At 37.0% G+C, this 13,748-nt stretch overlaps 1 long non-coding RNA gene across 1 annotated transcript in view; it reads right to left on the reverse strand.

Annotated features, from left to right (window-relative positions):
* Positions 1-13,748, reverse strand: part of LOC141500754 (uncharacterized) — a 117,698-nt gene that overhangs the window by 51,926 nt on the left and 52,024 nt on the right. Inside the window, exon 2 of the long non-coding RNA XR_012472024.1 lies at positions 1,981-2,048. This is a non-coding gene — a long non-coding RNA (uncharacterized LOC141500754). The remainder of the gene's footprint in view (positions 1-1,980; positions 2,049-13,748) is intronic.

The following is a 13,748-nucleotide window of genomic DNA, read 5'->3' on the forward strand; positions in this document are numbered from 1 at the left end:
TTTCCCAACAATTTTTATCAAATAGTGAGTTTTTATCTCAGAAGGTGATATCTTTGGGTTTGTCAAGTCGCAGATTGAAAATTTACTATTCTTTTAAACTTATCCAAATCCACTAATCCATGACTTGATTTCTTAACCAGTACCAAGCAGTTTTGATGACTGCTTTATAGGATAATTTTAGATCTGCTAGAGCTAGGCCACCTTCCTTTACATTTTTTTTTTCATCAGTTCCCTTGCTGTTCTAACCCTTTTGTTGCTCCAGGTGAATTTTGTTACTATTTTTTCTAGCTTGGTAAAGTAGTTATTTGGTAGTTTGACTGGGATGGAGCATGTAGAATTAAATGATGTTAAAATAACTTATTATTCTTTAGCATCACAGAAACAATAAAACTTAGAAATTAGTCGGTAAGAAAAATTAAATTCAAAAGTTGCTAGAAGGTAGGCTCCCTATTGCAACTATAGTTGTGTTTCACACAACTTAATCTAGGCATTTAATGGTCCTTTCCAGGGAATAAATTAATTATGACATTTCTGTGTACTACAATGATTATGATTGTAATAATTACATGTGTCACAAAGACTTGCCATGGTTGAACACTCCGCTGGACAGTTTATAAGACATGTTACTACTATACAGCATTCACACAAGATGTAGGTCAGAAAAATCTTCTGCTAATAACTGAGGAAGGAGCCAAAGGAAAACCCATGGCCTATGGATAATGTGTATTTGCTCATTTCTCTTAGATATAATGTCTTTGTTAAACTAAAAAGAATCAGCTACAATTGGCTTTGGTTATCCCACTTCAAATCACATTATGAGAAAGCAAGAAAATGAAGCTGATAACATGGGGTGGGGTGGGATGGAGAGGGAAACCAGGGTTAATTTAAAAAAAAAAGCATTCCTGAATGATAGCCTCAGAACTTCTGTTCTCCACCAATAGCTTCAAAGAAAAGAGTCTGTCAGACTCTAGTTATCTCATTTGTCAATAATTTTGGTTCAGAAGTGAGATGACTGATTCAGATGCAGTATCAAAATATCAAGGCCAACACAATTATTTCAAACATTACCTCTGTATTACCTCTAACTCAATATGCAGAGAACACTTACCCTCTGACATTTCCCAGTAATAAATCAGCACCATCTGTCCCTAGGCTCTCCCTCTTCTCTCCTCCTTACATTCTGTTCAAGGGCATCCATCATGTTCCTTCCATTAGTGCCCGCCATAAAGCTGTGTTGTTCTGACACCTGCATATCAGCCAAAGTTATACTCCCGGGGTGCCAAAATAACTTATCATATTGTCATGATCACCAGCCCCTTCTTTCCATTGAAAAGATTTTTGGATCTCTGGAGAAAAATGGTCCAACATAAATTTAAGTTATCATTATTGGTCCCATTTTTCCTTGAGAGGAAACCAGTGTCAGCTTCTGTTCTGGTGTGATTGGACAATGATTTCCAGTCAAGGCAGCTGGGTAAGAAAAGGCACTGGAAGAAGAGATTCTCTTCAAATATTCCAATGGACTCCAGATCATCTCCCTAAAGACTGTGTCAAGACCAGGTGATTATCATACCATTCAAATTGCTTCTTCCTGGATCTTCAACTTTGATTCTAAGGGGCAGTGTTACAGAGGTGTGAAAGAAATCCATTATGAAGTAAAATATGCCTAGAACTGAAAGGCACTTCTCACTCAAAATTTCTACCCCCCTCCCTCCCCTGCCAATGGACTTGGCTGAAATTCTAGCATTAATCATTACTTTGGAGTAAGAAACCGAAGGCCCAAGCTGAGACACTTGTTACCTTGAAAAGGTGACACTTTCATCTATTATCAAAAATCGTCAAACATATAAATTCCTAAAAATATCTAAGTTCAAATTAGCATAGCAACTTCAGTTAGAGTCTTGTAAACAGATAATTGACATAATGGAGTACAGGAGAGGGAAAGATGGGGTATCAAGAAATATTGAGAACATAGGATACTACCTGAAAGAAGTGATAGGGCAAGGAGAGTGTAGTTTGGTCCCCTGAACCAAACTTGGAGTCCTAGGTACCTGATGGAAAAAAAAGAAGAAATAAAGAAAAGAGGTTATTATACCTACTGCCAAGATTCTTTGCCATTTACTAAAAGATAAAGAGGCCTCTCTCTATATGACCACGGTATTAAGTCAAGTGTGTATGTGGCAGGGGGAAGTTAATGAATTCTTATTTAATTGAGCTCAAGTGATAACAAATATTCACTATTTTTGGTTTTCCTTGCCCACAAGGACATTTACATTGAAGGAAAGAAACATTACTATCAGAAAGATTCCCCTAAAATCTTAATTCCTAAAATTAGAGAAATCTTTCAGACGCATATAGCTCTGGTCCTGCCTAAGCTCTCACTTCTCCTGTCTTTCATCTATGTTTGGCTGCTGGATTTCTTGCAGTAATCTTATATAGTTACAGGTTCTAGACCCAATCCTGACTCTTTGGAAGCTGCTCATTGGCTCATTATCCAGAGAACTTGCTTTATTGTCCAGACTTTTTCACAGGGTCAAAGATCTCCTTAACTGGGAGAGAATGTAGTAGGTTTCTCACCCAACTCCTGCCTGGCAAAAAAAAAATAAAACAAACTAACTCCTCACAACTTTGTCCACTTCACCTTTTCCTTGAATCCCCTCCAGGGAGAGAGAAATCTACTGCTTTTCACAGCAGTTACTAGCTACTTCTCTTTTTTGGTTAGCTCTATCTCCATCCCAGATGGAACCCTTAAAATGAGTTTCTAGAACTGTCTGTCTGAAAACAAAATTTCTTACAAATATAAAACCTTAGGACCCAATCCTCGGATACAAGGAGAAGGCAGAATGGTCTAACTCCCCAGTAACCAGGATACCTGCCATATTACCTAAATGCCTGTGACTGGACCCAAGGTTGTCCTGTTCCAAGGCCCTACTCTATGAGTTGGTTCTTGTCTCAGCCCTTTATCCTTTCAATGACTGGCTGGCCTGGTATCTCAGCAGCTAGATGTCTTTCCTACCCTAACCAGTCTCATGACTCAACACTAATTTAACTTAAATCCAATAAATGACAGAATTCCCAAATAGATAACCTCATTGCCTGATTCATCTGGCCTCGAAAAGACACCTTTTGCTAATAGTATTAACATCTTGCTTCTCTTGTCTCCTTTGGGCTATGGTGCTTTGTGGTTGTTCAGTCATTTTTCAGTCATGTCTGACCCTATTAGGGGTTTTCTTGGCAAAGATGCTGGCATGGTTTGCCATTTCCTTCTCCAGTTCGTTTAACAGATAAGAAACCAAGGAAAGCAAGGTTCAACAATTTTCCCAGGGTCACACAGTTAGTAGGTAACTGAGGCTAGATTTGAACTCAGGTCTTCCTGACTACAGATCTGGCACTCAATCAACTGCAATACTTAACTGACCATGACTATGGTAATAACATATTTAAAGTAAATAAACTCAGACTAAAAAAAATCAGGAATTAGAGGAAGTTCAGGGATGATGTTTACATAGTCAGTTCTTCCTTCACCTATGTGACCAGAGTGTTTATTATCCTTACACTTCCCAAGTCTAGTCAATCCTGCCACCCTACTACCACCTCCATACCTCACAAACCACTCTAAGTCTGTTGTCAGTCCTCAAACTATTATCATATGCACATATGGATCTCAATATTTGTGTGAGAATATAAAAGGACCAAAATCCTCCTTATCCCTGTAGTCAAAATCCTTTTTCCCCTTCCCTTCCCCTCTTCTTTTCTATTTGGTTAAGTCATAATCATGAGTGATTCCAAATATGAGCATCATATCATGTAATCATAGACTAAGAGTTGAAAAGAGATGTGAGAGATCATCTATTTTGATCCCTTCATTTTGCATATAGGGCACCTGAATTCAAGAGTTTACTTAATCAAGAGAGTTCAAATTAATGCAAGGTAATGAGTGGTAGAGCTGGGATGTGAACTCAGGACCCATTGAATCCAAATCAAGCCCTTCTTCAGTGGTATCAAGTTTATAATTTATAACATATCCAGATTATAAATAGGAAACTTGAGAGCATAAACAGCATTCTATTAATTTTTGAGTTGGAAAGATCCTAAAAGATCATCTTTCATGTTATTCCTTCCCCTGTACTCTAATCCAGTCATGCCACATTGCCAACTGCTCTCTATTCCAAAGCAGTTCATCTCTCACCTTTATATTGTTTCCATGGTATACAATGATCTAAGTTGAATGTGATAAGAGAGAAAGCATATGCTTAAGGGAGAAAAATAAAGTATAAGAGATGTTATCTCTTTTTCCTTGCTGCCTAGCCACAAAACCTTATACATCCTTTGTAATTGCTAAAGAAATTCTTGGTGAATTCTTTTCCTTTTAGTTCCAAAGAAGTCCTGATGAAAAAATATTATCCAACTCCACAGAGAAAACTGATGAACACTGAGTACAAATTAAAGTATAATTATCTCATTTTCTTTTTTTGTAACATGGCTAATATGAAAATTTTTGCATGACTTTCTAAGTATAGGTGTTATCATATTCGTTGGTTTTAAAAAACAATGGGTAAGGGAGGGGCAGGAGGGAAGATGAGAATTTAGAATTTAGAATTCAAAATTTGAAAAGAAAAGAATAAATAAAATTAGTAAATAATAAATTTGGGGGGAAAAATTCTTGGTGAACTGAATTGGAGAGGACCAAAGAGAATGCCATCACTTTAGAGTTGATGCCTAGAAAGAGGATAGGGCTACACTTGAGGTGACACAGGTAGGAATGCGGACTAAGATGAGAACCCAGAGCTTAAGCTACCTTGATATTGGTTATGGGGAAAAAATCTCCCACATTAAAAATAAGTTTAATAGACAATTTCATTTTTTAAAAAATGTATTTATTTAAGGTAATAGGGTTAGGTAACTTGTCTAAGGTCATACAGCTAGACAATTATTAAGTGTCTGAGGTCGGATTTGAACTCAGGTCCTTCTGTGCCACCTAGTTACCCCAAACTAGGCATTTTCATGTGGAATTTAACATTCTAGATCTGTCCGGTTTCTATTCTCTTTCTGGGAGCCAAGAGGGCACAGTGGACAATGAGTGGAACATGGACCCTAGAGTTGTGAATTCAAGTCCTATCTGTGACACTTCCTAGTTGAGCAGCCATGGGCAAATTATTTGATCTTTATGGGACTCCGACAATTCCCCAAAACTATAAGTAATAGATGAGTAATTTAGAAATCCACTAATGGCATATGCGTGATGAAAAAGATTTCTGGAAGATGACAGACTATATGTACCATATAGAGATATTTTAAAATCTGTTAATCATTTAACAGTTTTAAGGCCCATACAAGAACACCACATTCAGAATATTCTCTGTGGCTATGATTGCATTCTCTCAGAAAAGATATGATAAAAATTTTTATGAGGTTTGTGGGCAAAATTACAAAATAGAAATGCTTTAAATTATACATGTCTTTTCTTCTTCTTTGGGGGTTTACATGACCATTTTGTCTCATTATGCCTTATTGGTATAAACCCCTGTAGAAAATGCACATTTATTATTAAACACTGCTACCAGAAAGCCCTGGAAGACAAACATCTTATTTGCAATTTCTGCATCACCTTTATTTAACTAACTGTGACAATAGCCTTTATCTTTTCCTAGTCTAGAGAAAAGCAATTGCTGTTATCGACATTTTAAAAAAATTTTAAATTGTTTTTTAAAAGACACTATCCTTGTCTGCCATATCTGATTCCTTCCGCATTATTATCCAACACCAGGATTATTTGCTTTCAGATCACAGAGAATTTATAATTACATCTATATCTATATATGCAGAAATATGGATCTTCTATGTGTATGAAGAAATAATAGATTGGTAACATAAGATGTTATGAGGCTATGTTGTTGTTGCTGTTGTGTTTTGGTTTTGGTCCTGATTCCATTTGCATAGAGAGCTCCTATTGTAGAAACTTGCTTTGTTCCTCTATTTCTAAATCCTGTGAGTCTTAGAGAATTGTCCTGATGGTAAGGAGGGGTTTCAATGTTTTCCCCATTTCACACAGTTATTTCTGTGTCAGCTGCCTTCCTGCTTTCAAGACCAACTCTCTTCAAAGCCATACCGCCTCACAAATTCTTAAATTTGACAAATAAGAAATCCTTTGGAGTTCATATGTTGGGAATACTAAATAATCTAGATTTATGATACAAGAAGCAGATGAATAGGTCACATGGTGAAAGTAAGGGCCAACATTAAGGTAGTCTGGGCCTGATAAAAGTATCTTTTTGATCTCAACAGACAGTGGGCACAAGGTCTCCAGGACATGCGGTAGACCTGTGACAAGCTTTTAGGAACACATAGCTTAGAATCATTCAAGCATGGATGAGTTACAATCTGCAATGATGGACAGAATATGCACATCCTGTGAGATCACAAATCCATTGGCAAATTTACCTCCTCACTACAAAAAAAATCCATCCAGGGCCATCTCCAGTCATCCTGATCCATATCTAACCCCTGGAATCAGATGGCTGTAGAGGAGAAAGTGAGGCTGGTGACTTAGGATAGCACCCCTCACTTAAATCTAATTCATGTGCTTGTCAAGGCATCGCCTCTCTGATATCACAGTCTTCTGCAAGAATGAAGGACCAACAATACCAAATATTCATTATTAATTAGCCACCCCACAAATGGAAAGCATTCCACAATATTCTATTTGGCACTGGCAAATGGAGATATGAAATGGGCCAGTTTTTTGAAATAAAAATCTAGAAATAGAATGGATAAAAGTCTCACAACCTTTTTCTATAATAAAATAAAATGAGGGGGTGTTTGTTTTTAAACATTCAACTTATCAATGCTATTGTCAAAAAGTAGGCATATTCTCAGACACTCTACAGGTGCTTTTGACATTTACGGGTTCTATTTTCTCTAAAGAGTCTTCTTTTGAATCCAGACTGCATTGAAAGGTTGTCTTTCAAAACAGATTTATTTCCCTTTGAAGGGAAAATTTTCCATTTCTCCAGCTTAAATTTTCCTGGTTTGTACTCCAGAAAGGGAAGATGCCGCCTAGGATCAGTGACGTAGCACTTGCTAACTTGTAAATGAGACATGTCGATAGTAGTCAGTAATTAACATACTTTCCAACTTGGCTCCCAATACTCTTTAGAGTGGAATACTGATAAACAACTCCTTTGAAAAATTCACAGTCCAACATAACAGTCGAATAACTCTGGATCCTGTGAGCAGATACTGAGAGAAGGAATAACACCTTATAAAATGAATTTTCTGAAAATAACTCAACAAAGAGGACCAAATTTTTTTTCAGCTGACACCCATTCATTTCACAGCTCTGCCACCAGGCTCAATAGTCCAATTTTCCCTGATCTAATTCCCTGAAAATGGGATTTTATTTCAGAAATCTGTCCATCCCATCTTGAACAAAACTCGAAAAATCTACTTTAACATGCATGCATATATGTAGGTATACATGCCATGTGTATGAGTGTGCAGAATCAAAGGGGCAACCATATCTTTTGGTATAATTCCTCATATACAGTTTTGAACAGATGCTGTAATTGTATCATTGCATTCCCACTTGATGCTCTATTTTCTCTTGCCCTCTAGGACTTCAAGCCAAAGAGTACCTAAATCCAAGCTGGCACCATCATGTTTCTATGATAATTCCAAATCCATTCAAAACAGATCAAGCTTTTTAAATATTCAGAACTGAATGAAAAGAAAGAGCCTGCATGGCAACAAGGAAACAAAATAACACAGCTAAGATCTATGTCTGGCAATCATAGCAAAGGTCTCTTTGAAATTGTGTCCCAAACAGCTGCAAGTGAACATTGTAAATCATCAAGTGAACTAATGGATCTATTATACAGTGGGATGATAATGCCCTCCTAGCCCCCCCCCCCCACCTAGGAAAACTGTGGTGATGCTCAAATGAGCTCACACATATGAAGTATTTGGCAAATTTTGAAAGGATTACAGAGATTTTTGTGTTGGTGAATATGTTGAAATTTTGGTGTGGAAATATTATCCAGAGTAGCAAATTAGTTGCTTATGGGTAATAACATTTTACAGTAGAGGTTTTTAACCTAGCTTCTACAGATCCCCCAAAAGATCTGTACCTAGATATCATGGGGGTACATAAACCTAGATGTGGAAAAATCCTTCCATCTTTATATTCATTAATCTCTAAGTGAAATTTAGCATTTCCTTCACTTAATTTAAATAAACATGACTGTGGGGAGGGATCCAGAAGCTTCACTAGATTTCATGCCAAAGAGGTCCATAAGACACAAAAAAAGTTTGTAAAAGTCTTTCTACAAGAATTGTTTGGGGCATCAAGGGGTAACCCAACCATTGGGTTCCAGAGATAAAGCTTAGACACAGGTCTTCATAATTCCAAGACTAGACTTCCAGTCACTAATGCCAGTGGCTCTTGTTGCATCCTGGACCACTTTGGTCATCTGGTAAAGATTGTGCTCTCCTTCTCAGAATCATGATGTTAGATAGTTGAAAGGCTTGCCAAATTTCAGTTAGAGGTGAATGAGAAAATAAAGATGTAAATTTTTTTTACATGCAAGTTTACAGTCCTCCTGGGACCATCTCTACATCTGATCATTTCTCACTGAATTATTGCCACTACTGTTATCATGACTACTTCAACCACCAAATTTTTATGAATATATGCGTTTAGGATCAAGATGACTTAAACCATGTTCTTTAACTTGAATTTACCTTGGTGTTTTCCTAGAATCTGTTATTTCCTATGAATCCTGCCTTGGAAATTGCCCCTTAGAAATACATGCTTCCTGGGATTTTCCACTCTCATTTTCTTTATTACTACTCTATCCCATACCCCAAAATGCACTAGGAGTTTCAAGGATATGACTGTGACTAAAAGAACAAAGTCAAGTTCATAAAAACAGCTATACAGCTGTACTCAGCAACACTTTCATCTAATCATGGAAGGGTGGTCAAAAACTCTTCCAGAGTTCCCAATGCAGCCTTATGGTCATGCTCATATTAGCCAAACATGACTAATGGACATTCTGACAGGTGTCATGTTGTGGAGTTCTGACATTACAAATATGTTTATCAGTAGAATCATTACCAATAGTTCTAGCGTGTAATCCAAGCACACTAACAATGTCCTAATGGCAAATTCATTAGGGGTGCAGGCAGGGAGAGAAGTCTGAAGGTACAAAACCTCAGGACACAAATTGCCTTTAGAGGAAACACTGAAAGTCATACAGGAAGTTGTGGTTTGGTCAGGTCTGGGTTTACCTGGGGTGAAACCTAGGAAGTGATGGAATAGGACAAAAAAAAGGAAATGTCCCATATGGTACCTTCCTATTTAGCTAATTATTTTTACTCACTAAATACTAAGAAAAATTGTTCCAACCTATGGGAGACGTTCATATGCTGTCAGGATGACTTAAATTTCAGTGTCCTGGGGCAAAGTTCAGACTACCGTGCCCTGGTTCTGTATGGCCATTATAATCAAGATCGTCTTACTTTATATTTTAATACTTCAAAAGAATGATGCTGTTCTATTGAAACTGTGTGATTCCTCCAATAATACAATGTAATGTAACATAGTATTGAATATATATATTCAGTACTATGTTACATATTATATAATATATATATCTGTATATAATAATATAATAATTTCTCTAACTTCAATTACTCTAAGACTTAATAAATTGTGTTTACATGCTGCCATCTACCCTCTCTACTCCAATCGATCACCTAGTAGCTAGCCTTTAGTCCTTCTAAATTTAGTTAGGCAGATCTTCAGAGGACAGACTCCTAAATCAAATGGAGGATCTCAACAAAATCCTTTTTACTTTAGTGTTTCCAGAACTTGGCTTTGCTCACATTGCTTCAAGAAACCAGGTAACAAATAAATTCAATACCATGTAAGCTTTTTGAAAAAGAGTAGATAACAGAGTGCTACCAAATTCCTTCTATGACGCAAATATGGTGCTGATCCCAGAAGCACAGAGAGCAAAAACAGAGAAAGAAAATTCTCCAAATGCATATTGAGGACAATTTTTAAAGTAAAATCCTACCAAGGAGATTATAGCAACATATCAGAAAAATCATACAATATGATTAGTTATGATTTATACTAGACAGATACAATGTTAGGAAAACTATAAATATAACTGATCAGAACAATAACAAAAAGAACAAAAAAATCAAACAATTATAGCAATACATGCAGAAAAATCTTTTGACAAAATATTTAACATTTCTGTTTAAAAAAACATTGAATAATTTAGGAAAAAAATGAAGCTTTTCTTAAAATAAGTAATAACCATCTAAAACCAAGAGCAAACAGCATCTATATTGGGGATAAGCTAGATAATCAACTGTTCAAGACTGATCTGCTTTGATTAATGCAATGATCCATGACAATTTCAAAAGATTCACTATAAAAATGTTCTCTGCCTCCAGAGAGGAAACTGATAGATTTTGAGTACAGATTGAAGGATACATTTTAAATTTTTTTTTCTTGATTTCTCTTTTCACAACATGCCTCATTTGGGAAAGGTTTTTCCATGATGCTGTATGTATACCTTTTCAATGAGTGAGGGAAGGGTGGAGGGAAGGAGAGAATTTGAAACCGAAAATGAAAATAAAATTAAAAAGAACCTCAGGTCACTTTCATACAAGTGTGAGGCATGAGCAAATGACTTTAAGTGTAGAATTTATGAATAAGGCAAATCAAAGATCATAATGAAAGGAAAGCCTTGCTGACTATATACATATCACTGACATATACATCAGTCACTCATCTCTTTGATATCCTTGATAAAACTTTCCCTGCCCAGATTTTTGCTGGTAACATGCTGCAGCCAACCAATATCCATTGTGAGTCTCTTCATTGTCTTCGGTTGACTTATATCTACTTCTTTGGAGACTGATATTCCATGTCATATAGTCATACATCCTTGATTAGAGAATGCTGATATTAAAAATAGGTGCATTGTATTGCTATTTTAGTAACCTTCAGGGGTAATAAGAAGGTATATAAAAAATTTCCAGGTGTTGGGTAATCTACTTCCTTTCAGATATCTTGAGAATCAAATTTAGACTATGAAAAATGTCTCTTCCTATATGAACTTCCTGTATCTGTACTTGATTTAGTCTAGCTATTGTTTGCTTTGAATCAATTATGCTTCCTAATGGGAAGGTATATCTTATTCAAGAAAACATAGTCATTAAGAAATACAAGAACTGGAGAGAGGAAGCATGGCAGATAATGTTTTAATGAAGGTCAGTGAAATGACAAACAGATGAGCCATTGTATCAGAAGCATACTATGGTGCACCAGACTAGGATGAGGAAATGGATAAGTGTGTAAATTGTAAAACCTGTAAATGCAACACAAAGGCATTGTGTAGTGATGGGAAACTTCTCCTCTATATGCATGGGCTCCAATACTATTCCTCCTATAAGAAGAGAAACTCACAGATTCATTGCCTTTACTGAAACTTTTAGTCAGCAATGAAGAAAGGGTTAAAACGAGCTGTTATTCTAGAGCAGATTCTTACCCATAAGAAGGAATTGGGTACCAAAAGCACAGGAGATATTCTGTTAGAGAAACCTTTAAAGAAAAGAGTACTGGAGAAGAAATAATCACTCCATCTTAGAGCTTCCAAGAGATAATGCTCCATTTTCTATCACAAGTTCTTCTTGGGGGAGGGGGAGGTGACATTTTGGGTCACAATAAATCTCAAAGCCCATTTACTAAATGCCTCAATAGAGAAAATAGAGGAAATAGACTCATCCTTAATTGTGAAACACTGATGTCTAGAAGATGAGGAGGCGACATTATGGAGGAGGCTCATTCCATGCAGGAGGAAGGGAAAATTCTGTAGTAAAATTCTACCAAGACATTTGTAGTCTGAGCAACCAAAGGCAAATCTCTTATGCCCTCTCAGTTTCATAGTTTCCTAATAGGTAAAAGAAGGATTAGTTAGGAAGGTTCTCTTAGGACTGGGAAGCTTACATGTGGGGTTGGTACTAGTTCCTTTGTAGGTGTTCAGAGAAGAAACTTAGCCACACTCATCATATACCCACAGTGTCTTTGAGAGGATGCTTTTGGTTTTGTTTGTCTGCTTCTCCCAATCTTCCCACCGCCACCTCACTCCCAATAATAACTCTTAAAGACCATTTACTGTAGCTTCAAGGGGTTGTGATGGATCACCAGAGATAGAGGAGATATCTACACTGAAAAAATTGCAGAACCTTGTAGCAGTGATGTATTGAAACCCACCATGCCAGAGGATTGTATTCATTGTACCCAAACTCATCTACCACCTGCTGCGTTCTTTCATTAAATCGTACTCCAATTCAGAAGTATTTCTTAAACACCCAGCTCCCAATCTGTTATACTAATTCAGAAGTCTCTCTCAAATTCATTATGTCTCTCTCTTATTTGAGATAAATGATTATCACTGGAGAGCCCATAGGGACCCTCAGTATCCACATCAAGTCAAAAGAGTCAAAAAAAGGACATCTGTGTGATGAAGAACTTTGGAAAGGACATGAGTGACAGTTGTCTAGGAGATGCAGTCCTTGCTAAGTTTGGTTCTGTGCTCTTGGAGGAGGAGATGCTCACATTGAGATTACAGCTTCATGGAAGTAGGGGTAAACAGTTGAGTCAAGAACAGAAAGACCCAGAGAAGGGAGGGATTGATCTAAAAATAAGTACAGGTCCTCTGTAACTGTGTACAATAAATACCCTGGGATCTACAGAGCAGAACACCCAGGACTAGTCTCAAAACCAAAATTTATTCACACTTAATTCAACTCCACAAACTTTTCTAAAGCGCCTACTACATGAAAGGAATCAGAACTGAAAGATGCAAAAAAAAAAAAAGTAGACCTTGCCCTTGGGGAGCTCACAGTCAGTTGAAGTGACACAACTTCCATTCAGAAATCCAGATTCAAAGTCATCTGTACAAGGAGAAAGAATTATTGACTGGAGGGAATGGGAAAGGTCTCATGTATGAGATGGCACCTAAACTGTGAACCAAGGGAAGCCAGGGACTCTGAAATGAAACTAAGAAAGAAGACTCATTCACATATGACTCCTCTCTTCTTCATTCACCTCTTGTCAAGAACTAATAAGGTCCAAGGTTACCTGTTTTGCTGAAGGAAGGAGCAGCTAGGTGGCACAGTGGATAGAGTACCAGCTTAACAGTCAGGAGGATCTGAGTCTTTAGACACTTACTAGCTGTGTGAGCCTGGGCAAGTCACTAAACCCGTAATTGCCTTAAAAAAGATAAAAAAAGAATGAACAAAAAAAGAAAAAGGAAAGGACCTAAGGAACACTTAAGAACTGTGACTTTTTTCTCCAGAAAATTCCCTCTGCAGCCTTGTGCCTGTTTCCAATTTGGGAACACACTTTAATACTATGCTCACACTAAATCCAACTAGTGGAAAGTGAAGTAGGTTCAAGTCAAAGTACTACCTAGTGGAAACCAGGAACAGTTGACACACTCCTTCCTCATCTTACAACCTGGGGTTTGAGTTCATTCTCCCAGTTTAGGATGTGATTAAATTCAGAAGAATTACAACTTGACAAATAATAAAATCTCTTTCTCCTTTTCATTCAACTAGTGCTATTTCTACAGGTAAGAGCAGAGATTTCTAATACATGCATACACACACACACACACACACACACACATGCACACACACCTGAGTGTATGTGTTACAGACACACATAC

Source organism: Macrotis lagotis, chromosome X (assembly GCF_037893015.1).
Source record: "Macrotis lagotis isolate mMagLag1 chromosome X, bilby.v1.9.chrom.fasta, whole genome shotgun sequence".
In the NCBI taxonomy this organism is placed as follows: domain Eukaryota; kingdom Metazoa; phylum Chordata; class Mammalia; order Peramelemorphia; family Peramelidae; genus Macrotis; species Macrotis lagotis.